Consider the following 26,111-nt stretch of genomic DNA (forward strand, 5'->3'; position numbering starts at 1 on the left):
TAGATTTTCGGTCGCGTGTTTTTTATTATTCTTGCATTTTCTTCATTTATAAACCCGGGGTTTTCAAGGCTGATTTTCTCTCTACCAAGGGCAACAGATCTTCTCTCTTTCCTAAAGGTTCATAATTTTTCTTCTTAGAGCATCTTGCTTCATGTGCAAGGAAAATACAACATTCGTGAGAAGAAAAATGGGAGAAAAACCTTCAGTTATTACAAAGAGTTTATTCTTGCTCAAAAAATATTTGCTAAAGCTTAGATTTATAGGAAAAAAAAAAAAGCCATTAAAATGTGTAGCTTAGTTAAAACTTTCGCACACCCCTTCCATTTTTAAAAACACGATATTGCTATTTTTACATGCAAACGATGTGCAGAATATTGAATTTGGTACATTAAATACCAGAGATGAAGATCTTAGTGGCTTGTAATGAAGAGGATAAATTCTCATAACTAGATTTCCCTGCGTATCACCCCCAGTCCCCTTTTCCCAGCCCTTTTCCTCATTTACAAATTCAAAAGCTGCAAATAAGCCACTGTGAAGTTTGCTAATCTCGGGAAAATGCTGTTTCCACTGCAAATATTAGTGAAGATTACCAGGCCTAAGGCACGGAGGCGCGGAGAGGACCTGGGGGGCGATGTGGTCTGTGCGCCCCAGCGATGCCAAAGGGATCTGGGTCACCCCAACGGGAGCGGGGCCTCCCTGTGGGTACAGGGAGCTTGGGACCTGGGCACCTGAGATGGAAAAATAAAGACGGGGTGGACGTGAGCATTGCTGCGAATGTTGCAGAGCTCACCCAGCGTGGAAAAACTTGGAAGGCAGAAGGGAAAGGGGAAGAAGTGTGGGTGCGAGGCGGGTCGGGGAGCTCTGTGCTGCTGGCATGAACACAGCAGCGGGGTGGTTGGGGTGCCCTGGGCTCTGAGCACCCCAAAACCCAGCTCCCTGGGTGCCCCCACCCCGAGCAGAAAGCCTTCGGTGTTTTCTTTTAATCGTGCCGTGCGGAGAGAAAGCAAATAAAGACTAAACTCCAGGCAGTCTGGATACACAACCTAAAATTACTTTTGCTCTGTTACTGCAGAAACAGCCAGAAGAGGGACCACGGATTAATTAGCATCCTCCGAGCTGACATCACCCACGACGTTGCCGGGGCTGTTTTTAAAGCCGAGCACTGGTCTGGGCGGTTCAGCTCTGCTCTTAGCCAAAAAGGGCCATCACTCCTGACAAACAGAAAGCCGTGGTGGTGGCAGAGGGTGCCAGGTTTTGGGAAGGAGCTGGGGAAAACGGAGCGCTCCTGGGCGCCGTGCTCCTGGCAGCTGGCACCCTACTGGCACCCCACTGGCACCCTACACAGTTTGTCACCCCCAGTGGTGTCCGATGTCCTTCAGGGGATGGCTTTAACATCTTCCCTGTGTCCTACGCCAGCTCCCAGGCCCTGCGATTCCTCCTGTGGGTATTTCGGGTCTCTTCAGGCTCCTGCCTGCAGCCAGGGCGCTCCTTTTGCCCAGAGGAGCTGTGGGTGCCCCATCCCTGGAGGTGGTTCAAGGACGAGGCCTTGGGCAACCTGATCCAGTGGGTGGCATCCCTGATCTGGAACTGGGTGGTCCTTAAGGTCCCTTCCACCCCAAGCTCTTCTATGATTTGTGCTGGGATAATTTAAGAAAATACCCAATGGGATAAATCCCCTGACTCTCTGCCAAATTAGGACAATTTCTGGACACGCTCCGGTGGGATTTGCCACCCACCACCTCTCTGCTTGATGTCCAGACATGAATCAGCCCCTCTGGGTGTGCACAAGCCACCAGGTCACCCTGCACGGCCACAGCACGTCCCTCCGATGGGCACCCAGTGCTGCATTTTCCTTTTGCTTCAGACCCTGCTTTGTGGGGGCTGCTTTCTGGCACCCTCGGGCCACGCCATACAGTCCTTCAGCGACACGCAGTTGGCTCCTCTTCCCCTCTCACCGCCTGCATCCCCGTGGCTCTTCACCAGCGTGCTCCTTCCTTCCAGGTTTTAAGGCAAAGCAGTCAAAAAAAAAAAAAAAAAGGCAGGAGGGAGGCTGGGTGAAAGGACCCACAAGCGGTGGGTCACAGCAGCAAGCTGCGTGGGATTTCTGGGGATGCTTCGCTGGTACTGAGGGGCCAGGGCTACGTGCCGAAGCAGAGACTGACAGGAGAGGAGACTTCCCATTTTTAGCAGGAAAAAAATCAGTGAATTGTTAGTTGGGTACCAAAATAAATTAGTTTCCTGGGATCCGAGACTGCATCCTTCTGTTAACAATATTCTCAACCTACATCGCAACCTTTCTTGAAGCTACACTTTTCCTTCCAAACGATACACTAGAATTCTCTCGAAGAAGCATGAAACATTAAATTATGTGGGAAGTGTTTCCCGGGCACACAGCAAGGTACCAAAAAGAATAGAAATTCCCAGCACGGCACGGCCACTCCTAGGGGCACGCTTAGGTTGAGGCATTGTTCTGCACTGAAGGATCCTGCCCTGGATATAATGAACCAATTCACTAATTATGGTAAAAAAAAAAATAATAATAATAATAAAAGCATAGCAAACTACCTGTTCAAGATGAATTTCTGGCAGAAAAGCTATAGCTTCTCATCCACAAGGTGTGATTTGGAACATGGGGACGTTTCCTGGGCTTCATAAGGGGATGGAGGATGGGGAAGAAGTCACTCCAAGAAGGATCCTCTCGGTTACTTCGGATGCTATTTTCTTCCAGACAGTGCTGTCATTGTACCCTGGGCTTTATCTGACATACGAGTGGGTGATTGCTAAGATAGATGCTGCTCCTACCCTGCCGAAACATGCATTTACAGGGAGCGCAGCCGTCTGCAACCAGGCTCCAAAACCAGCCAGACTGTCGTAAACTCCCTGGAAGAGCTACAGAAGCCGTTTGACAGGTGGATTAGCTCTCTCTTAGCTTTGGCTTTGTGCTCCCATCTCAGGCGATGGTGCAAATATAGTTTATGCCATAAAAGATAAGGGTCAGATGCACACGGAGTGTCTGCAGTACGGCTGGCACAGCATTTGCGGCTGTTTGTCATGGGCCGCTCGCCTGTTAAAAGTGACATTGAAAATATGAAAGGGGTAGCCCATAAAACCCGCAGCTAGTTCAGGCAGTTTGTCAAAGCCAGCAGCAACCGAGCAGCGACGAGGCGGCAGCTTCCAGAGCATCATCCGAAGCAGCTGGAGTTACTTATTGAGAAGGAATCACCTGATAGCAGGATGCACACCAACATTTCCTGAAAACACAATGGTAGGCATCAAATGCAAGCCCCAAATCTGTCACCCTTATTGCTGCTATTTTCCATGCTAAGGACATAATCCCAATGACGTGTAAATTAGAGAATCACAAGCCACAGGCTCCAGCTTTGGTCCACACACCAAGCATCACTACAGCTCATTTTTAGAGGACTTATTTTTCCCATTTTATTGTGATAGCATTTTTTTTTTTATTCTTCATCAAATGGTACTTATCAGTTTTTAAGATTTTGAGGCTGCCTTTATTTTTACACTGATTTTTTTTGTAGTAACCCTGCTACTCTGAATTTTCTTGTGAAGCGCCATGACCATTGACAGTGATAGGGAGTTAGGGGCTGCGCTGCCTAAAAGCGGGCTTGCAAAGCCTGCACTCACACACAACCGAAAAAATATGCAAGAAGCACCCGGAAAATGTCAAAAGTGCATGCAGAGAGCTAATAATGTGGGACTGATGATTATCCATAATTAAGGAACTGTCAGGGAGTTTGCTGATCTATGAATTGCATCTTTTCTTTGGATAGCAAGGACTACAGAAACCGCCGTTTTTACCTTCTGTCTGCCAGGAGAAAACTGTCTGAGATTAGCAAAGATGGGAATTATCACACCACGATTTTCCACAGCCCGTGTCGGAGGAGACACCCGCAGCAGTCGCTGTTGGAGAAGCCCCAGAAGAGGGTGCAGGGCCTGAGCTGGGCTTGAAAGCAGCTCTGTCTCCTCCAAAGGTCATCAGTTTAACCTCACCGGGGGTCAGTGGCACCGCAGCAGACGCGGAGGGGGAGGCAAGTGAAGGATTTTATGGCTGCAGGCAGGAATGTGGGCACAGCCCCTTCCAGGAGGACATCGTGTAGGGATGAGCAAGGGAAATGTGCAGACGGGTACTGACCAAAACGGTCTTGGGAAGTGCCATGGGTGAATTCAGAGCCAGGAGCAAACCCAGTGAGCGACACCCACGTTTTGCAAAATTTCGCAGCCTGCCGAAGTGCACAACAGTAGATTCGGGAAAAAGAGAAGTGAGGGAAGCCGCAAAAAGCATTGGGAGAAACGTGATTGATTTAGGACTGATAACTGAGTGACGGGTATGTGCAATATCTCTTTGAAGGAGTTCCCCTGAAGAAAACATCTTTTAATTCCACGAATTTGTCATCTTCAATGTCAAACAACTTTGGCAGAAGAATTAGCTGTGAAATCCAGTCCGATACAGCCACAAGGCTCTACACAAGCTGGAGGTGAAAAGCATGAAAGGAATGTGACTCGGGGGTGCTTGGGGTCCTGCTCGGAGCTAACGAATGGCCCCAAACAACTGAGATCTGAGGTGAGTTAATCAAGATATATGAGAAAAGAAGAGATGTAAGAATCCTTGATATTAGCAAATACCCTCCGCTGAGCAAGTCAGAAACGCAGCAAAGGGTGAGGAGAGGTTTTTACGTGGATATCTCCAGAAAAAATAAAAGCTGCAGAAAAGGCAAGAGGTGGAGGTGAAGAACAAAGCCTGGCCTCAAGGGGCTGAAGTGCCCAGGGGAGCATGAGCTGGGGCAGGCACTCGGAGCACTCAGCTTGGAAAACCACCAGGAGACGTTCATTTGGGAACAAGGATGTCTCTGCGCTCCTCGAGGTGAGAGATGGCGTGAAAAGGTGGGTCAAACGCTACCAGGAGTTACACGGAGGCTTGGTAGGAAAAGGAGTTTAGAGGCATGCGAGTTGAAAGCCTGCCAGGGACAGAAGAGGAGAAACAGAACATCTTGCTGGAGAGAGCAGTCAGTACTCATCCAGCACAAAAGCCCAGAAATACACGATGTACCAGCAGGATGGATCCATCAGTCGTGTGTGCTACCAGCAAAGGAGGAGGTATTAATGAAAGACAGGAAAAGGTGCCCTTGGAAAAATGCTCAAAATAATGGCCTGAAGAACATAAAATACTCGAAAATGGCCTGAAGAACATCTTTTAGATGAGGAAGAGGAAGAAGAGGGGTTTGCCGAGTGGATCAGCACCTTCTGCACGAGTGACGGGCTTCAAATGGATGTGGTAGCGAAACAAATATTTGTGTGAGAGGAAGAGAGAGAACTCAGAGATGTCCACTAAGGGGCAAACAGCTTTTTCTTCTTGGTAGACTAACACACAGGACGTACTTGCCTTCAGATGCATTTGACAACTCTGCTATCACATGCAGTACGATGCATTTGTAGCCCACAGGAAAAGAGAGGTGAGCCTCAGACACAAATCTCACAAAACACACACGAGCTCTTGATGTTCTGTGCAGCGGAAACACGAGCAGCCAGGTGTCTGGCCACCAAAACACGGTGTTACGAGCTATTACAGATAATTCTGTACCTCCCAGGAAAAATCAGAGTTTTATTGACCTGTTTTGAATATATCCATCATTGTTGCTTTTGTGTTTGGGAAGGGGAGGCAAGAGAAGAGAATGTGATGCAGAACTTTATTAATAAGGGCAGTAATATCTGTAATTTCATGTGCACTGCACTGGGAAATTACTGCTTGCTCTCTAAAACATGTTCCTAATTTAAAAGAGGGAGAGAGAGACAAAAAAGTAGAAGGAAGTAGAAGAAGATTCAAGAGTGGGAAATGAGATGGAGTTTCCTCTAAATAAATATTAGAAATGTGCAAAGAATGTTAGAAGAGGATATAAATCTGTTGTACCTGTCCTGTACTAACAGATTTTTAGCAGTGAGTTCGGAAAAGCAAGCGAGCTTTGCTTTTGTTATTTTACTTCTAGAAGTAATGCTCTTAAACAAGGCGACTCCCTGCAAAAGGCACGCCTTTTTTCATTAAAAAAGTAGCGGATTTGTGCCTAACTATAACACCATTTTCTCCTTATGTGGTACGCTCGTTCGGTACGGTCACTGGCCGTGTATTAACAGGCAGCGGCACATCAGCTGAGATCGGCACAGTTTGTTCGCAGCCTTTCTTCAAACTAAAGCTCGCTTCTGCTCTTGGCTCTGACGGGCTTTCTGTGCTGCTCCCCGTAAATCAGCAGCAAGGCTGCCACTGGCTTTGCTGGAGCACCCACAAGCCCATAACGAAGCCCTGCATGAAACGGTTCTCGTTCTCCTCATTTCAGTACAAATCGGAAGAGCAGTATTTGCATTTGGTTTGTGCAAAAAGGGCCTCTTTTTGTACAATCAGCTGGGCAACTTTGCATTTGGCACCATCCGAGCCCGTAAATAACCATTTCACGACTCCAGAGCTGTAATACATGGTTTGGTGTATTCCATGCAGTAGTATAAAAGCAATATCAAAGCAATCTGCAGGACAAGCCAAATTTTAATCCACTCCTATTACTAATCTCTAATAACACTGCAGCAGTCCTTCAAATGAACTGTTCCTCTAGGACCAACAGCTACGAGGCTGTTGCCCTGGCCTGTGCACACACATGCAAGTCGTGCACAACACCCCTGAATTTCGGCCTGAATTTCGGCACAGAGACTTACCCGAGCTGGTGCTGTCGCTCAGGACGAAAGCAGGAGTCTCCCAGCTCTGTGTTGACTGCAGTAAGCTGCAGAAAGGAGCAGGCAAAGAACTAAATCTGGCTTTTGCAGCGTAGGTGCCTGCTATGCCACGATCCCATTAGCTATACCTACAAAAAAAACACACACACCACTAGGATCTCTTTAATATGTAAAAAATTAACTAGCACCACCTTCAATTTTTTGCCACAATACCCTCAAAAGCAAATGGAACAATTTAATCTTTAAGTAAATACCTTCCGTAAAATACCAACACACACTACTGCTTGAGAACAAAAAACTCTTCAAAAGTGGTAGTATTTATGATTTTACAATGGTTGCAAGTACTCCGGATCCTTTTCAATTACACACGAAGCACATGCACGCTCCCCAGTTGCTTTGCAATGAAGGCTAGACACGAATCCATGCTGTGCTGGAAATGAGGATGAGGACGTCCTCTCCAGGTCCTTTCAGACTACTTTTTATTATTTGGCCGGAGCAGACACGAAGTTTGGCCAGGCAGACGCAAAGTTTGGCAAGGTAAGGGTCTGTGAAGGTCACTGCAGACCATCCTGGGAGCAGGCTGCACGCTGCCATGCGATCATTACGGAGCACACAACTTTTCCTTCCACCCATTCCGCTTTTGCATTCCCCCATCAAAAACCCATTTCCGAAAGAGCTGAAGAGAACGGTCAGCACAGTGAAACAATTCGCATGGTGAATGACAGGATTTTTTTCCCCCATTTTGACACATTCAAATGTTTGTTATGCGTTGCCTGCCCATTAAAAGCAGCCAGTGTCTCCTGACATCTGCACTATATGGCCAGCCTTATGCTATTACCCGGCCCCGCTACCGCAACCGCTGCTGCAATAGCCCTGCTCTCAGCCACGCAGTCGTACACATCTCGACTTGTTTCCTGGCACAACCTGTACTTTTAAAAGCAGCAGCAGTTTCCCGAGCTGCACCGAAGCCTAAAAAGAGCTGGCACGGGGCGAAAAGAGGCCCCGGAGCCCCGCACACATGGCCCACCTTCTCACCCTTCCCTCGCTCTGCTCTGGGCCACGCAAGCTGCCTCCCTTTTGTCAATGCTTTCTTTAAATATTATTTTGTGCTTTTGGCACGGCGACGGAGCTGCAGTAACCAGCTGGCACTGCCTCTTCCCTTTGATTGCAGCATTGATTGTGCACCACATGCCCTTCGCCTCCTCCTCCTCCTCGCTTTGCTACATCACTGGAGCTGATTGCCGTGGCCACTCGGAGGGAAGGTTTGGCAGCTGCAAGACCCAGATGCCAATTTCTTTCGGCAGTGGCCTGTGGGTGTCAGCTTGTCTCCCTGTTTGGCATTTCCTCTGGCAACGAAACCTGCTCTGTGTCAGTGTGGAGTCTGCAGAATGGAAAAGTTATCGCGGAAATACATCAGAGCGAGCCGCGGCGAGGCTGGGAGGAAAACTCGTTTGGAGTTGGCGTGTGAGAAGGGAGATACAAACCCATCGTTAACTCGGGACTTGCCCAAAAAGCCTTTGCCACAGCCTTTGCACCGTGGGTGCCTTCCCTGTGGTGGTCCCAGCACCAAACTGGGCCCTGAGCACAGCTGGTGGCCGTGTGGCATGCACAGGGATGGGGACTGGGAGCATCGAGCCATCAATGGGTTGTAACGGGGAAAAGTGGCAACAGAGAGAGGTAAAGAACAAGGGAAATAGCCCCGCCACAGGAAGGGGATCGTTATCTACACAGACAGTACAGTTTTCCTTATTAAAAAGAAAAATGCACTTTAAAAGGTTTTTCTTAGGAAAAGACATACTCAGAGCAATGTTTTAATCAGTGAAGCTTGCCTACCAAAATATAAATAAAGAATTGCATGACCGGTTTGGTATTTTTACAACAATTTTCCTCTATATATCCGAAATTCACTTCTTTTATGACAGATTTTTACATGTCACATTAATCTAAAATATCATTTACTAGGAAGTAAGACTTTTACTAAGAATACTAAGAATTTTATTTTGTACATAAATCTTTAAAAATGTCTAACACCCTACAAAACAATGAAAAAGATAAGTGAAACAAGCTCTAAACATGCTTTTCCTTTAAATAACATTTTAAAATAAATTTCACAGTTGGTTAAGGCCTAAGTAAGGGTCTTTGCCTTCCTGGAGCTGCTAGAACTGATTATCAGAGAAAGGAAGTCATAAATGGAAACCTGATTATTTTCACAATGAAACTGAGGGGTTTTGCTGCCAATCTCAGTTGGAAAAAAAAAAAAAAAAAAAAAAAAAAAAAGGAGGGGGGTGAGGGGGGACTTAGCAATTTGGTTGGAAAATTTGTGAATGATTGCTTGTGCCTTGTATATAGTTAAAATAATGGCCGGAACGCCATCTGCAGCAATTAGAAATCCTGCTTTTCTCCAGCCCGGCCTTAAGAATTGGTTTTATTTATTTATAGATGCAAAATTCATGCCACTTTTCCCCGCTTAACACCTCCACGGGTTCTCAGGCCACCTCCCTGCTGGAAGCACGGGACGGACCTGGGGCTCCCGGGATGCCCCTGACCCTTGTGGCATCGGTGGCTGCGGTGGCACCAGGAATGTCACTGCGGGGCTGGGAGCAGGGCTCGGGGCACCGCTCTGCTGTCCCCTGTTTGGGATCAGGAAGGCCAGAGAAAAGTGAAGCTGAAGCTGCTCAGCTCACCGAACGTGCCTGAGACTCTCGAGGGGGCGTGAGGCTGTCACAGTCCCCGAGTGCTGGAGAGAAATTTGACAACGGGAGAGCCGCATATGGTAGAAAAAACGTGGCTAAACACGGAACCTAGACAAATTTAATGTAGGAATAAGGCGTGTTTTAAACAGCGAAGCTACTTAGCTACTGGAACAACTTAGAGCTCATCACAGGAAATTATAATATCACGACTGTGTGGTTTTTGTTTTTTTCTTTACCCGCAAAAAACCTTTGTTTTTGGAACAAAAGGCAAGAGCTGCTGCCTCAGGTCAAATCAAATGACCACAACAGGTCCCTTGAAATGCTCCCCTCTATACCAAGGGGTTGGATTCAAGCCATAAGAGGTAGAGAGGTAGGTGCCTGGGGACCACAGCTCCTAACTTCTTCCAGCTGAAAGGTCTCCTGGTAGTGCCACAGCTGCTCTTTTCGTGTTTCTAGCGTAACCCTGGCCCAGGGAGCGCCTTCCTCTTCCGTACACAAGCACTGTTGAGCACAGCGGGGCTGAAAAATTTAGGCACTCAAATAAATAAGTAATAATAATGCACTGCAGCACAGCAGCAGAGGAGCATCAGCGAGCTCCTGTCACACCGGCACCGCAGCCCTGCCCGTGCTGGGGACAGCAGGGCATGGGGAGGCAGAAGGAAGGACTCTGCCTGAATCCGAGAGACCTTGACCCTGCTACTGGGATGTTCACGGTGGTCACAGCAGGCGGTTAGCCCAGCAGTGGCTTGCTCAGACACAGGGGCAAGGCAGGAAACCAGAAACTCTGCTGTGAGCCAGCACTGGCCCTAAATAGCCACCGCACTGCGGTCACAGCCCTGCTGCCCCGCTTTGCTAGCTCAGTGGGTTTGCTCAGGAGTGGATTAGTCCCAGGGAAGGAGCGGGGATCAGCAGGGTCAGGGGTTAAAATGACACCAGCTCCCTTGAGGAGTTAAATTTAGACAGAAAGGCGAGCTTGGAGACTGCAAACTCGAAGGCGCCAAACTCGGGGAAGTGCAGCACGCTGGGGCCTGCTCCAGGAGATGGGTTAAAACCTTAAAACCGAGTTTTCAAAATCCTTTTATGTGCTCTTTCTACTTTTTAGATTAAACAGCACGAAGTCTGGCTTGGGTCACTGTAATCCCCTGTTTCCTCGTGGTCCCCGGGGAGACAGGCCGCAGCTGCGGGCAGGCCGCGAGCGGGGCTGGGAGCTGCCGGTGTGGAAATGGGGCCGAGCAGGGCCGGGAGAAGCTGGTGGGGATGGATATGGGGCTGGGCAGGGCAGTCCCCGGTGTCCCGGTGCAGGAGGAGCCCCGTGCCCGGCCCTCGGTGGGTTCCAGGGGCTGGGGAAGGCGTCAGCAGCACCTCCTGCCTTCCCGCACCTTCTGCCTTGCTCTCTTCGCGAGCACACAAACATGCACACGAGCCCATATTTAATGCTTTCAGATCTATGTATATACACACACATATGCTGTTATTTTTATAACATTTGATATAGATTGTTGCGAATAACAGCTCACAAGTGGCAATATTTTACCTATGGCTGAGTAATATAAACCGACGTTAAAACGCCGTTTTCCTCAGTAGGGTCCTGAAATAAAGGCACGGCTTTAAAACACAGTTTCTAACTTTAATTAACCTTGGGCTCCTCTAGGGAAGGATGGAGCAGGGGGTCAGTGTGGCAGGGACCTCTGAGGGGGGAACTTTTCAGCCGGTTTGGAGCAGGCAGGAGAGGGATCTCACCCCGTGCTCGTCCGGTCTCACCACAGCATCCCCTTGCTCCGGGAGGGCATTTCTTGGCCAACACGCCTGCACGGCGGGGGATTAGCAGAGGAAAACCCTGCCTGCCCGGGGAGCACACACAGCCATCACATCGGCCTCCGAGAGAACTAGAGCAGGAATTAGCTCCGGCTGGGGCAGGGCTCCAAAAAAGGAGCATTTTGCGGGGTCACCGAATCGTGATATCCCTGAGAATTAAAGCATCCGGCTGCCTTTCAGGCCTCGGCTCCCAGTGGTCACTTGGAAGTGAATCTCAGCGCCTCAATAGGCTTTTAGGAATTTCCAAGGATTAGGTTTAATCAGTGATCTGAGGTAATTTAATATATTTCCAGTGCTCTCTTCTTTAATACTTAATGACTGATGATTAGGTTTGTGTATCAGATCTGAAATCTGCAAGTTATGTGGCAATTAATGTTTGAAGTACACTGTAACTTCAAATATAATGATCATATTTGCAAAGTAATTACAGAATATATGTGCCTAATAAATAATAACACTTAGCACTTACGCAGCACTATTCACCTGAGGAGCTCTAAATGAAGAAATCCCCAAAATAATGGAAGCATTTCAGATGCGAAGCAGGTTGTCAGCGGCAGCTCACGAGCGACGATGTGACAGTTTCTGAGCAGAGCACTGTGTGTTCACCGGTACTAGTAAAGCCCCGTGAGCTGCACATACCACAGGTGACCAAAATTTTTCCCCCAGTTTGGGCAGGGGACTGGGGGTGCAGCTCCTGGAGGAGTTTTTCAGTGCGAAGGCAGCGCGGGGAGCTGCTGCCTCTGCCCCGTGCCTTTTTGGCTGGGCTGGAATGAGGGTGCATGTGGCTATGTTAGCACCGAGTGCTTCAGAATATAAATATATATGCACACAAACTTTAAAAAGCTCGGACCACTTAACTGAAGGACCACAAGGCAGCCCCAAGTCATCCTCATCCTCATCCTCATCCTCATCCTCATCCTCGTCCTCGTCCTCGTCCTCGTCCTCGTCCTCGTCCTCATCCTCATCCTCGTCCTCGTCCTCATCCTCGTCCTCATCCTCATCCTCGTCCTCATCCTCATCCTTGTCCTTGTCCCCTGCAGGGCCCTCGGTGCTCCCCTCCCTGCCCTCTCAGCAGCCGAGCGAGGCCCCCGGGGGTGATGTAAGGCGGCGGGGTCCGGCCACGCTCGTTTCCATTACACCAACTTCCTCCCTGCTTAATTCCTGCTTGACCTTGAAGTTTAATTGCAGCCTAAAAAGAACGGTTACGTAACGGAGGCAGCAAACCTAAATAAAACAAAAACAGAAGGGCCATATGCCACATAGCCCAGAAAAATCTAGAATCAAATTACACTCTTTGAATTATTTACAATATTTCTTCGTGCCAAATCTAAGCAAATATTCCACTTGCTTCAACTGCACTGTAAGAGCTTTAACTGTTTACTGTAAACCCAAGCATACAATAGCTCTTTCATCGAGCATTTAACTGCACATTTCACGTTAATAAATATTACAAGGATGTTATGAATGCTTCCTTATTATAATAGGGGCTAGATGTAGTTTTCATGAGTCCTCTAGCTGCCGCACAGAAAATGAGTCTGAACAAGACATTTCCTCTCAGGCCATGTAGCCTGGTAGCATTTGAGCTACTGAGTGAGTATAGCGAAGCTAATATTATTGTTATTTGAATAGTGGTTTCCCACCACACGTTGGAATAGAAAAAATGAACAAGGAAGCATTTCATAATCACGTAGTGTGCTTGTTCAGACTTTGTTGTTGTTGTAATATGATTATAAAATGCTATACGCTCCTATTCAGTCTCTCAGATTAAGCAATTGTCTGAACTGGCCTATTCTCATTTTCAGCGGGGAGCAAAACGTGGTTTGTGCAGAAGGCGAGCTTCCACCAGCATGGGCCATCCCATTTTTAGACGTTTAAATTCAAGATTTTGGTGACAGAACATGGATTTAGGAACCTCGTTTGGGAAATGGTGACCACTGGCTTAGTCCCCTTATCTGGAAAAGCAGGATAATAGTTGTTTGCCTGCACCGTAGGAACCTCCTGAGGGCTGTTGACATTTGAATGGCACCGTGAAGAAGTAACAAAGTGATGTGATTAATCGCTGTGTAAGCTCCGTGCTTTACAGCGAGGTGAGATATCCCTGCCTGACAAGATGCGCTCTTGAAAGACAATGTAAAAATAAAGAATCAGGAAGGCTGGAAGAGTAGAAATGAAAAAGGAAAAAAGATCTAGCAGGCTCGAGCAGCGATTGCCAGCTCCATACTCCCACCCCATGCCACCACCTCTGCCTTCACCAGGCACGGCTGGGGACGAGGAGGTGGCCCTGGGTGCAGCAGGGCACTGACCACCACTCCGGCTCTCTAACGATGTGAATCCCAAACTTTTCCCCTCTCTGCAGTTGGAAGTAGCCTGTTTTCTCCTCTACCTCCATCCTCCTGGTAGGTACGTATCCACTGCTCCCAAAATAAACTTCGCTTGGATCTAACTTGAGACAGGAATTGACAGCATGAATCATGCTGGTGCAAACGTCATCTCAGTAATTGGAACATGGATACATGCCTGTGGAAATTATAAAAGTAGCAAATAACTGTATTATAGAGCTAAGGAGAGGAAACCTGGCTCTGCCAAATCAAAGAAAGCTTTACTTGGCCTTCAGTAATGTCAAGAGCTAGTCTCATTGCCACTTATTACAGCTGACAGTGTATTCTGCTTACTTCACTCGTCTGCAGATGGGATTCATTGCACCCAACTTTAGTCATATAGGAGTTGGCATGCTGGTCGGAGCCACTCTGCTCTGCTCGCCTCGCTGGAAATGCAAGAGGTGAGTGCCTCAAGACGAGGTAGTTCATCACATCTATTTTTAAGAGCCAGCTTAGGTCAGGACAAATCACCTCTCAAGAGTCCCGTGTCGCTCTTTATTAATTATAAAGGGACCCTGGATTTTCTTAGACTAAACCAACTAATTTTCACACAGCCGGTGACAGATGTGATAAATCTGGCCACGTGGGATTGTACAAGGATTTTTGCTGTTACCCACAGTTCAGATATTTCCAAATCTCTGTCATCCTTGTCAAGTTGTGATCAATACTTCACATCAAGACATATTATGGAACTGGTGATTTGTTCTTTTGAGTACATTACGAGAGATAGACCTCTGCCATAATGCTTTGGAGCACCTCACATAATATCCTCATAAATAGAAAATGAGTTGAATTATCCATACTGTATCCACATTTCTCTTCGCTATGACATGCCAAATTCATCTCCTCTCATGGATCACAATTCAGGTAAGTGCAAGCAAGCCAGGAAGATGTTTATTGCATTTTTAATGACTTAAAGATGTCTCGAGGTCCTTCTGGTTATTTGAGAGACAGCATTTCTCAACTGCTTTATTTTATTCATTACGCTAAGCTACTTCCTTCTGTGCTCCTTCAAGCACTCAACAGAGTCTGAAGAAGTCAAACATGAGGTTCCCCCCAGACAACATGTCCTCATATATATTTTTACAGTCTGAGGAAAACATCCAGCTCACAGAGCTGTGTTAAGAAGTAGAGTAACCTTAATTCGGATGCCTCATTGCTTGTGGGACACGGGTTCCCCTTATTCTGTCTTTTCTGTCATCCAGTGGCTCTTCCTCAGCCTTTTTGACCAGCTTGGCCCCTCACTGCTGCCATAAGCTTTGGTCCAACTTCTGCAGCTGGGGCTTCTCCGAAAGCACAGCCCAAAGTAGAAGTGTTTTAAAGAGAGGTCTTGGTGAGAAGAAATTAGGGGGAAAGTTCTTTGTTAGGTGGATGTGAAAACTAGACTCTGGGAAATATCAGAAAAAGCAAGACAAAACATCTCTTTTCCCACTCAGTGAGCAGAGCCCATGTCTGCATATAAAACACGTGGAGGAGAAAGCCACACGTGAAGCCTTTATTTGATGAAGACCCGTTTCCCTCAGGAATACAACCTCTCTGCACGCCCTTTGATACAAACAGAGATAAAGCAGGAAGACACTTGACGGAGGAGCAGCTTGGGGCTTATGAAATCAGCCAAGCTGGTTACGATGAGCCAGATCCAGAACACAGAAGAAATTTGCTTAAGTGGATCATTACGAAGATGATACCTCTGCGGCCTCGGGAGAAATCCCAGGGAAGTGGGAACCCCGCTAGCATGGACACCGTGTCACCTAGCTCAGGAACAGACATCTTCTCCTGACCAACCCCCTTTGTGCAGCCTGGGAGAGTGCCAAAACCAGCGATGGCTACCCAGGCAGGTTTAGCTCCAGCCTGCCACATCTGAAAGCAACGCAAGCTCTCCCCTTCCCCCTTCTCGAGTCTTTCACCTACTTGGACCTGTACCAGAAAGAGCCCGAACAAAAGTGAGAGACCCTGAAGCTCGAAGCCACTCTAAAGTTAGAAGCCGCACTAAGATTAGACAGCGAGAAGTGTGAGATAGCTGAAAGCCTGTGAATCATGCTAAGGATAGAAAGTCAGAAGTAGGAGGCAGCCAAACCCGATACTGAGAAATCAGAAGTTAAGCACTAAAGTTGGATGAGATTTATGGGCAGGGAACGCAGCCTCTTACTGCTCTGGAGGCAAGGTAGTGCCTAGCAGCCAAGGATGTTCTGACAAGCCCCTCTGTTCAGATCTGATAGCCGGCTTCCCAAAATAGGGATTATATCACATCTTTTGATAGAACACGTTACGCACGTAAAGTACCAGAAGACCAGAAAATGTGCTTTTCATTCCCGTAGCTCCCAGGGAAAGTCCTGTCTCCCTTCCGTGCTCTAGACGGAGCCGGCAGCGCGCCAGGTTACCGTGCATTCGGAGGTGCTCTGACTTCGTGCAGTGCTTCCACAGCCAGATTTGCATTGCACGGATCTGCCCCTAGATTCTGGAAACATAATAAAGTAGTGAACTGGCAAAAAGGAAGGGGTGAATGACAGGACTTCTATCGCTGCTGCCTCTTTCAAGGAGTGAGCCCCATGAGCTGACCCTCTGAATTGATTTAAAACGTGGCATTAGCCAGTTCAAGTCCTCCAGCCTTTTCCGAGGTTCATCTCCAGAGCATCTGAAGCATTGTTCTCCATGCCTTTGGAAAATTAATCCAAACATCTTACTAATCGTATTAAATACGAGCACGGTAGCATGGGAAATCACAGATCATCTGTGATGAAAAGCCCGGGGTCCACTGGGTCTCACTAAATCTGGGGGAGTTGTCACTCGCTCTATGGAAAGGTCTGCAACCATTTAAAACCCACCACAAGTTTTAGCAGCAGAAAGTGGGGGAGAACCAAGAGCTCAAAAATTGATTCCCATAAAAAAAAAAAAAAATAAATAAAAATAAATGGGAAGCAGAAGATGGTTTTTTTTGCTGTTTTTAATCCCCATTAAAAACCAAAGTCTGTCAGTCGGCAGCAGTCAAGTACAGCAGGCCAGAGATCACCTGGCAGAGCAGATTAGCAGGAGACAAAAGGCACATCGGAGCTGGGGTCGTAGGCAAACCGAGCAGCCTCCAGTTGTCACGGTAATTAGGAAGGACCAGGGAGAACAAAGTTCTGTGCGATCAGAGGAGGCTCCGTGCCATCACTCTGCTCGGGCTCTGCTTACTGGAGATCTTGAGCAGGAAAAGTATCTGAGCACACTGGCTACAAGCAAGGGATGCTGGCAAACCTCTGCTGGAGGCGCCGTCTCAGCAGAAATCTGCATTCATCACGAACGAAGGACCCTCCTGTTTAGGCCACACTTTTAAAAGTGAACAATGCAGCAGCTTTTCCGATCATGGTCAATTAAGTGCTGGCAAGATTGCCTAACTTCATCCAGGCTGTGGATGGCCATGAGCAGCAGCCGCTGAAAAGTAGCCAAGAAACATGTGGATTTGTGTTGTTCGGGCTAGAAGAGGCACTTTTAACCATTAAAGTGCATAAACGTAGAACTCGAGCAATCAGGATTAATTACAGAGACTGGATGAGAGGGTGGTGGTAGGAAAAGGAGAACGCTCTGCAGATCTTGCAAGGTGAAGGCCTTTCCTTGTGCACTGCTCTTTCCACTGACCATAAGGCAGGTTTGCCTGTGAAAAGCTTTGCAAAGTGATGTAGAAAGTTCCAGTGTGATGCCCCTCTTTTTTTTTGGGGCTCCGTTAGTTGTAAACCCACACAGAAATGTTGTTAATAAATCCAGAGCAAGGACCCCAGAGCTTTGACACGCACATCACAGGCAAGGAGAACGTGGCAAAAGGTTTGTTAGCATAGAGTGGGAGTCCCGTATTTCTCTCCCTGTCCCCAAAAAATAACCAAGACAGAAACGTAGCCAACCCCCGCTGCCTTTCCGAGGCGGAACATGTCACACGGTCTCTCAAACAGTAGTCTGGGAGTCAATCATCCCAACCCATTATCACTGCAAAGTGATTGCCATCACAGCTGGCTTCAATCAAAGCCACTAATGATCTTCTTGCATCAGCATCATTTATTGAGTGTGTGACACGAGACTGCCAAGTTGTGGAGTTTATAGCAGTGTCAGGTTCTATGTACGACGAATCTTTACCCAGAACTTGAGCGTAGCCCCCCAGCAGATGAACAATCCCAAAAGAGCTAAGCACCACGAGGTCAGTGGTGCAATGGGAGGAGCTTTTGGCAAATCTCCTTATGTTGAGAAAGAAAATAACATCAGGTAAAGGGCTCATGAAGATCAGTACCTGAGCGGTGCTGCAGAGAACCCAAGGGAAGCAGCTGGGTGTAAAAGCAAACGAGTGACCTCAGGCCAGGCTCTTTTTTTTTTTTTCTGAGTGCAACTTGAGGATGCAGAAGGTAGGATCCCAACCATAAAATTAGGTAACTGTCTAAACAGGCTGCTGGCTGGATCAGGGGATGAAGGGGCAGAATTGTGCTTTTCTCCCCAGATGCTCTTATAGCAAACATAACTATGTTCTTCAGGTTTTGCAAACACATCATTTTACTTAATTTCTGCTAGCTTTTGATAAGGGTGATGTTGGAATAACTAGGAAACACCGAAGCAGAGCAGTTCCTTAAACCAGAACACTGGCTCATTCCTCGAACAGCTCACCCCCCAAATGGTGTTTGGGTGTTTTCCAGAATAACCAAATAGGATACCTCTGCTTTGCTGCTGAGCTCATTCATGAGTTAATGAGGCAGAAACTCTGTGGAAGGAGCACTTTCTGATGAAGAGCATTACCCTTGGCAAGCCTCAGTGCAGTGGAGAGCAATAGGCCCACCTTGGGGTAGGCATTACACCTGCCATCGTCTGCAACAAATGGCTGGGGCTGTGCAGAGACCTCCAGCAGTCAGTCTGGGCAAATCTGCCCCTCTCCAGTCATCGCAAGTGTAGTCTGCACATGCAGATGCCCCAGTGAAGGGAGCTTCCTCCTCTTTGCCTCTGCCATCTCCCAGTTTCTGCACCAAGGGGACAATGTCCAAGGCAGGAGTTTCCATCGTCACCCATCTCAGAGCTCTGAGCAGCAAACGTGTCTGAGGCAGAGCCCTTGGGGAAGAAAACCCTTTGTGTGCCACCTGGGGTACTTCTAGCATGCATTGTTTTAGCTAATTACGTTAATAATATATATATGTATGTGTATGTAGGTCTGGGAAAAGTGAGTTACCCAAAACCCTGCATAGCCTGTCAGATTTAAAGCGCTGCTGCAAGGTACGGGAACAGGCAGGAGCAAAGGCGAGCCTAAGAGCATGATTTAATTTTGCAAAGTCAAACCTCCAGTTGCACTCGGAGGCAACCTAAGTACCTTGGCTCTCGCAAAATCCCATGCATCAGATTTTGCTTTTGCAAAGCTGCACCTTAAAGCAGAAGTATTTTGAATATAAATTCCAAAGTTTGGAGTAGGATTAGATAAAATATTCTAATGTAAGCCCACGTCTAGTTAATGGATAGAGCTCTCCTCCAGTATTTATCTTTCTGCTGCTCTTTCTTTATCACTACTTGATCCCCAGCTAATCTCTACTTCATAACCGAATGTTTTCTGTGCATATCTTAATCAGCTCTGCCTTCCAGGTCAAAGATCAGGGCAGATATTTTAAAAGGGTATTTCAGACCATGAGCAGACACTCGATTGTTATGGTTGCAGTATAAATCATTTACGGAGAGGGAATCGTGCTGGCTAATTCTCAGAGATATGCAAATGATAACTTCTGCTTGCTGCCTGTTTGCAATGCGGCAGCCATAAATGGAGATAAAATACGAAAAGTCCGGGTCCCACCGAGGAAGGGGAGGGCCGCCCCCAAAATGGGGAGGGTTTGGAAAAGAACAGCTACTTTGCAATAAATATCTGAGCTTCTCGGGCAGGTTTGGCGCTTTCATTGTTTGCACAGCGGAACAAGACGCGGGAAGCACGCAGGAACAGCTGGATCCCAACCACCCCTCTTTCCAGAATATCTGCAGCGAGATGCGCGCGTGCTGCTGCTCAGGGGGCTGCTGGTGGCTTTTAAAGCACGGAGCACAGCGAGCTCTGTGGGAGGGCTCCCGGGCTGTGAAAAGGGAATCTCTGCTGTTCCTGCAGGGGCGGTTAGCCGTGGTGCAGCTCGGCTCCCATCGAAGGCAACGGGAGTTTGACTTCAATGGAGCAGAGTTAGGTTAATGCTGAATGTTTTGGAAAACACCATTCCCACTTGCCAGCCTGAGTCCTCGGAGATCTTCCCATCATTAGTTTAATTCAACCATAAATGTTTGGAACAGCAGCCAAGGGATTAAAATGATCAACAAAGTCAATTGCTTTGTTTGTAAATGTTCTTTTGCTTAGTTTTCTGCAATGTAAAAGTTGTTCTATGAACCTTGTTTTGACTCATTTAAACCCCATTTAGTAATCCTGCAGGAAATACAGGATTTGTGATGTTAGTGTGATATCTTCTGCCTAGAATAACATCCCCTGCCCTTCTGAACTTCAAGTAGCTTGTCCCAGATTGGGCTGGTAAGGGCATTTCTGTTTTGCGGACATGTGAAGTGCTCACATTTCAATCAGAATTTTAAGAAAAAAGTGCCAGAATATTTTTTTTTTTTTCCAGAGTTTTTGAAGATGAAGACATCGAAGCTTTTCGAAATGCCTGGCACCACATTTTCTGAAAGATACATTAGCCTGCTTTTGTATTTCAGAATTGACTTTGTCTTGAAGCCTCACATGTATTTTCATATGCTGAGCCTCACAGAGGAATAATGAGCAGGTGGAAATGCCAAAATTAACCGAAATGAAAAGCAACTAATTTTAACTGCTCTTCAGATATCTGCAGCGATCTGCAGAGATCTGTCTGGGTGAGGTTACTCTTGGCTCAAGCTGCGTGGAGAGTGCCTTTTGGCCCTGCAGATTAGGAGATCAGCTCTGCCGTGAGGGAAACCTCTTCCTCCTCATCCAGGGTGTAGCATTTATGAGATGCTGCCACCTCCCCATTCCTCATCACTGTCCTCCCTGTCCTCCAAAGTCCTGCTCACAGCACTACATTGGGGTCTCCAGCAGCCCCATGGCCCTGGTTGTGCACAGCATCACTGGGCAGCGAGCTGTGGGGTGTGCGAGGGGCTGTTTTTCCCCTTTTTGTCCTTTCCGAAGGAGGGGTGAGCTGGAAAGACTGCCGTGAGTTGGCTTCACGGCAGTCTTGGGATGGATATCTGCCCTCTGAACCCTCGGGTGGTTTCCCCTCTCCATCCCCTGGCCTCCATTCTGGAGAGGGATGTCAGAGCTCTCCTTCTTTAATTGCCGCCTTGCATCGTGATAATTAACTCGCAAATTTGGCTCTGCACTGGGCCAAAAAAGAAAAAAAAAGAAAAAAGCTTTAAAATCAGAGGTCTGAGGACCTGCCTCTCCCATTTTGCCTTTCGCTTGATGTGCGCGCTTCCCAGCCATTTGATATTCCCCGCTCTCTTTGTGATTGATAAATGTGCGTTTGTGCACAGGTGATTTTTCCACCTCTCTAGTCACACCAGCTACTATACCTCCCATCGAGGTAATGGAAAGCATCCACTGCTTATCTCTGAGCAGCACATTAAACAAAGCAACATAATGAGCTGCATTTTGTTGAGGGCTCTCCAGGTCCCCCAAATCCTTCTCAAATGTTATTGTTTATAAAATGTTTGATAAAAAATAAATGATGCTTTCAATTTAAACAAAACCTCACACTGTTACCGGGTTTAATAACAGTTTTGACAGATGAGATTTTCATCATCTGTTTTTTCTTTGTAAAGGCTTCTTCAATAAACTAAAAACGCTTTAAACTAACAGATGTGACTATAAAGTAAGGCTGAGCGTGAGACATCAGGAGCTGAGGTTTGTCAAATGCCACAATATATAAATTAATTCCTAGTTTAAGCTTCCATCGAGCATCGGAACCCCTGTTTTCCCTGGTTACTGAATGGTTATTTGACCTTGTAAAGGTGTCACACACGGAGAAAACTGAGCCTGGGAAATCTATACTTGTATGATTAAAATTATATATCATGCAATGATTTATTAATGGCGAGTAAGTAGTTTGGAGCCGGAGCTATACACCTGATAATGGTCTGGTGTCCCCCAACAGTGGGCTTTTTTCCATTTCCTTCAATTCTCATCACTTTTGAAATCCAGATAGCCTGAATGCCAATGCAGGAGCTCTGAAAGCTGCTTTGAGGCAAGCATTTTAAAACCTGCAGCCTCAGTTCCTCCCTAGCATTCCTCCACCTTTTCTTTAGGGCTAATCCATTTAGCACAAACGTGTCTAACAGCCACCCCAGAATCAATTTAGGATAATGTTGATCCTTGAATAACTGATAAGCTGTGTATATTTTATCTGCGAAAACTCCCGAAATTAGAATTTCCAATGATATTCTGTTTGCTGTAAACAACTTATATTTACTGATTTGGAGAGGAGTTTTGCTTTGTTTAATGGGCTTTAAGCCAGGCAATTTTAAAAGCTTGATTGCTTGTAAGCCCTAATACTGTTTGTTTTTAAATTTCTGATATTATTATTATTCTCATGCTTTGCATGCTTTTCACCCGTTCTGCTTCTCCGATGATTTGAGCGTCTGCAGCGTACCAGGGGCTTTGCACAGGAGAGGGTGGCCGTGATGCTTTGCTCTTTTTCACTTCTGGTGGTGCCCCAGTCCCATGCAACCCACCCTGACCACAACCTGTGAATAAAGAAGTCATTTCACAGGTCACTGGGCATCCCGACTCCGCAGGACGTACCAACACCGCATACCCCGAGATCATAGGATCACGTACATTGCTTGGATTTTCACCAAATATCTTCAGGTATAGCAGCTTCCAAATGTCACTGCATTGAGACAGAACATTTCTCTGGAAAATTAGGTCCCAAAGCAAATAAGGTGTGAAAGATTGCAAGCAACACCCTGAATTAGGCAGTACAGTCACTGGTATCGTCGCTGTGACAGCCTCCCCAGAGCGCAACGCCAATATGCTGGCAATTTCCTCAAGTCTGCTTCAGCTCTGGAACTTCAGAGCATGAGATATTAATAGAAGAAATGAAGAATATGCTCTAAATAAAAGTATGAAATGGCCAGCAGCTCGGGAGATCTAAGCACAGCCTTTGTACCCGCCTTTGTGACAGAAACACCAAGTTACTTTATTTTAATTTTGCAATTCCTATTAATGAGTTAAGGCTATTAGGCTTCTTTACGTTCAGATAAACCACTTAAACAATTCGTCCATTGCTTCAGCAGCATCTCCAGGTTTTACTGTAACACCGGCAATAATAAAGAATAAATAAGACATAATGGGGTCTTGCCTCATGACTATGATTCTTAGGTGCTGCAGCAACACAAAGGCATGCATAAATGAATGAATAATAACCACAGGGGTGATGGTATGTAAATATCAGGATGGGAAGGAAAGGGAGGATGAAACAAAAGTCATGGTGTCATAAAAATTCGGAAATAAAATTATTTGGGAGTATTGATTTGATAAGTGAAAACTTAAATAAGACTTCGGAAGAGAGATTCTCCAAAAGACGCAACTCCACTGAGATCCCTGCTGTCAGATGCAGACAAGGTGCAACAAGGACGAATTCTCCATCTGAGAAGTCTTGGATATTTATGTAGATTCTTGAAAAGGTACATTATACTTACTTTTATTTGATGTTTCATTACGGAGTCCCAGAGACTCCGCTGGCATAACTCCTCATTGTTACTGTTTTTATACCCCGATATCGCTCTATCTCAGATTCTCTTTTCAAACTCAGAATGCCGTTCATTAAATTCTTTCTTCTATGGAGCCATAAATGCAGTAATCTAGATCCTGATAAAGGCTTTAAAGCTATCCCATAGGATACTTGCGGTTGGAACTGATGGAACATTAGTGTCAAGGAAGCATATTATTTGAGTCTCAATATAATTAATAAACCCTTTCTCTCCCCCACAGGAATGTGCTAAATCTCCGAGTCTTGTTTGTGTTAGGCAAAAGATTTAGTTACCTCTAACAGAAAAGAGAAAGGAAAAAAAAAAAAAGATGAAAAAGGCTTTAAATATTTAACAGTTTAAACCCTACATAAATTGGAGATTTGAATAAAAAATCAGCCCAAGTATATTTGTATGAAACTGGTGAACAGAAGGAATATACATGCTCAGAGGAATAGATTTTATGCCAAACATCAATCAATCCCAGCTTCGAAGCCTATTTATAATACTGTGGGGGTTCTGGACGGTTGCACTTCACACTGTGAGGACCAATCCATGACATTATCTGTTGAACAATTGAAGTCTTTACAAATAATTAAAACTCTGTTTGAAAATGGAGATATTTTCCACAGCTTTTGTGGCCATGCACCGGATCATAGATATTTGAGTGTGTAAATAATGACTAGTTAATGTCGAGAGCCTGTAGCGTATTTGCCTTGCAATTGGGCTCTGTGCTGTGTCTCTCTGCCTATCGATGCCCCCCTTGGCACAGACACAGACTGATTTCCACCTTACGCTTCCCTCTCCCCTCGCCTCCATCCCGGGTAACTGAGCGCCGTTCCAGACCCTGGAGCAAAAGGCAAAAAAAAAAAGATTTTTGCCTGCCGTTGCAACCCCCTCCCAGACTCCTCTCTGTCTCCTTGAGGTAGCGCAACATTTCCAATCATTTCCATGTCCTCTGGGCCTGTCAGCAGTGCCAGGCCAGGCCCCGTTGCCTGCCCTACTTACACCTCCGAAAACTAGGGCTAGTGCTCCGCAGGCCCAAGCACCTCGCTGCCAGAGGTGCAGAACTCACCAGGCTATCTACAGCGAGGAAACGAGGTTGAGGATTGCACAGACCGAGTAACTCCTCCGTGGTGATTTCAGAATGATGCAGGAGTTCGCTGGTCGTCGTCTCATGGACGTGGCTCCTCACGGTGCTTCGTGCCCTAAGGAACTGCCCCAGTTTGATGAATCTCATCAGGGATACCTGGTCCGGGTCCTGACAAAGGGAAATAATGGAGATGGGTTTTCTTTCTTAAGGAATTGTTGTCACAGAAATAGTCTTCAGTCCCACTTCTGTGGTGCCGTGCTGGTCCCTGTGGTGAGGGACCTGCCGAAGGGACATGGAGTCACGGCTGAATAGCAGTGCCACGGCTCGGCCCTTGCATTAAGAGACCACAGCTAAGCAGTGTGTGATAACAGGAACGTAATGCAGTGGAAGACCCATAGATCAAAGCAAATGGTGCCAAGGATCCAACATCTATACATCACAAATGTATATAGACACACATATATACGTCTATACTATCCCTATCCCTATGACCTCTAGCGTAGAGCTAGGTGCCCAGCACCCTGCTTGCTGTGCGATGGTGAACGTGCGGGTGTTTGCTCATTGGCACAACGTTCACAGCTTCTACGTACGGGGGAATCTCCAAACGGCCTCAAACAGAGGTGAATTCAGATGTGGGAGCATGGGTGGAGCTCACCCCGGCATGCTCCAGAGCCAGGATTTGTATTTCTGCGCAGAATTGGGTGTGGGTACTTTGGGTATGAAGAGCACAGAGCAGAGGACCTCCAACTGTGCAGGCTGTGCCGAGACTGCTCAGCACGAAGAGCTCTCATTTCCCCAAACTCCTCAAGGATGTGCGTCTTCCAAACATCAGGCTTATTCCCTAAAAATTAATGAAACCTTTCAGCGCTTGAGGTAAGTCAAGTGCTCATATACCTTTTCCTGGACCAGGGCCCGAGTAAACAATAAAAAGAAAAATAAACTACCTGTCAAATCGAACACGTGTGAATTTCTCGAGGCCACATCCAGTATTAGGTTAATGGAACTCGCGTTTCAAAAGAGACCTTGTAGAACTTATTTAAATTTTAAAAATAGTTTAAATGATTTTAATATTTTTCTTGCTAGTATTTCATGCTTTATAAGCAGCGCCCATCCACAGTTAAAACATCCAGATGTTTTAACTAAAGTTAAACTCTGAAACAGAACAAAAATAAAACCCATGGAACACTTGCCAGATAGCTCAACCACATCTGTTCAGAAAACCATAACACTAGTTCAAAATAATAACAGCAACTATCATTTTCGAGCATGCACAGGATTAAAATAAAAACAAACATGCTTTTGTGCGGAGGATGAAGAGCTGGAAAGCTGAGGTTCTGCTCTGGGAATATCACTCGCTCCCCCTTTGAACTGGGACATACGTGCTCGAGCGAGGCCCGATGAGGGCCGAGGCCCACCTCCGCGGCACGAAGGAGTGTTTGTTCCTCTGCTGCCCACGGCACGGCTGCTGTGCTCAGGAAAAAGGAGCTTTTTTAGGGGTTTGGTTCCTAAAAGAACAAAGCGAGGGGCTCGACGCCTCCCTGGGGCCTCGGCAGGAACAATAGCATCATTTAGGCTGCTGTCATGCCTTCAGCACCTGGACGCAGCACCTCGGTGAGCGTTGTGCTGCTGCCAGCACGCACCATGAGGAACGTGGCTGAAGGCCGAGGGATGCATCACCCCAAACACCCACGGGTTTATCGCTCTGGCACCCCA

The 26,111-nt window shown here is 46.7% G+C and overlaps 1 long non-coding RNA gene across 3 annotated transcripts in view; it reads right to left on the minus strand.

The window, feature by feature from the left end:
- Window positions 1–26,111, minus strand: part of LOC113840255 (uncharacterized) — a 53,286-nt gene that overhangs the window by 16,530 nt on the left and 10,645 nt on the right. The window contains exons 2-3 of one of the 3 annotated variants that reach the window (XR_011805885.1): window positions 24,381–24,566; window positions 23,694–24,152 (exon numbers count right to left, since the gene is read on the minus strand). This is a non-coding gene — a long non-coding RNA (uncharacterized lncRNA). Of the gene's footprint in view, window positions 1–23,693; window positions 24,567–26,111 lie in introns of those variants that run through there. The other 2 variants (XR_011805886.1, XR_011805884.1) reach the window with 2 other exon arrangements.

The sequence above is a fragment of the Anas platyrhynchos genome, chromosome Z, assembly GCF_047663525.1.
Source record: "Anas platyrhynchos isolate ZD024472 breed Pekin duck chromosome Z, IASCAAS_PekinDuck_T2T, whole genome shotgun sequence".
In the NCBI taxonomy this organism is placed as follows: Eukaryota; Metazoa; Chordata; class Aves; order Anseriformes; family Anatidae; genus Anas; species Anas platyrhynchos.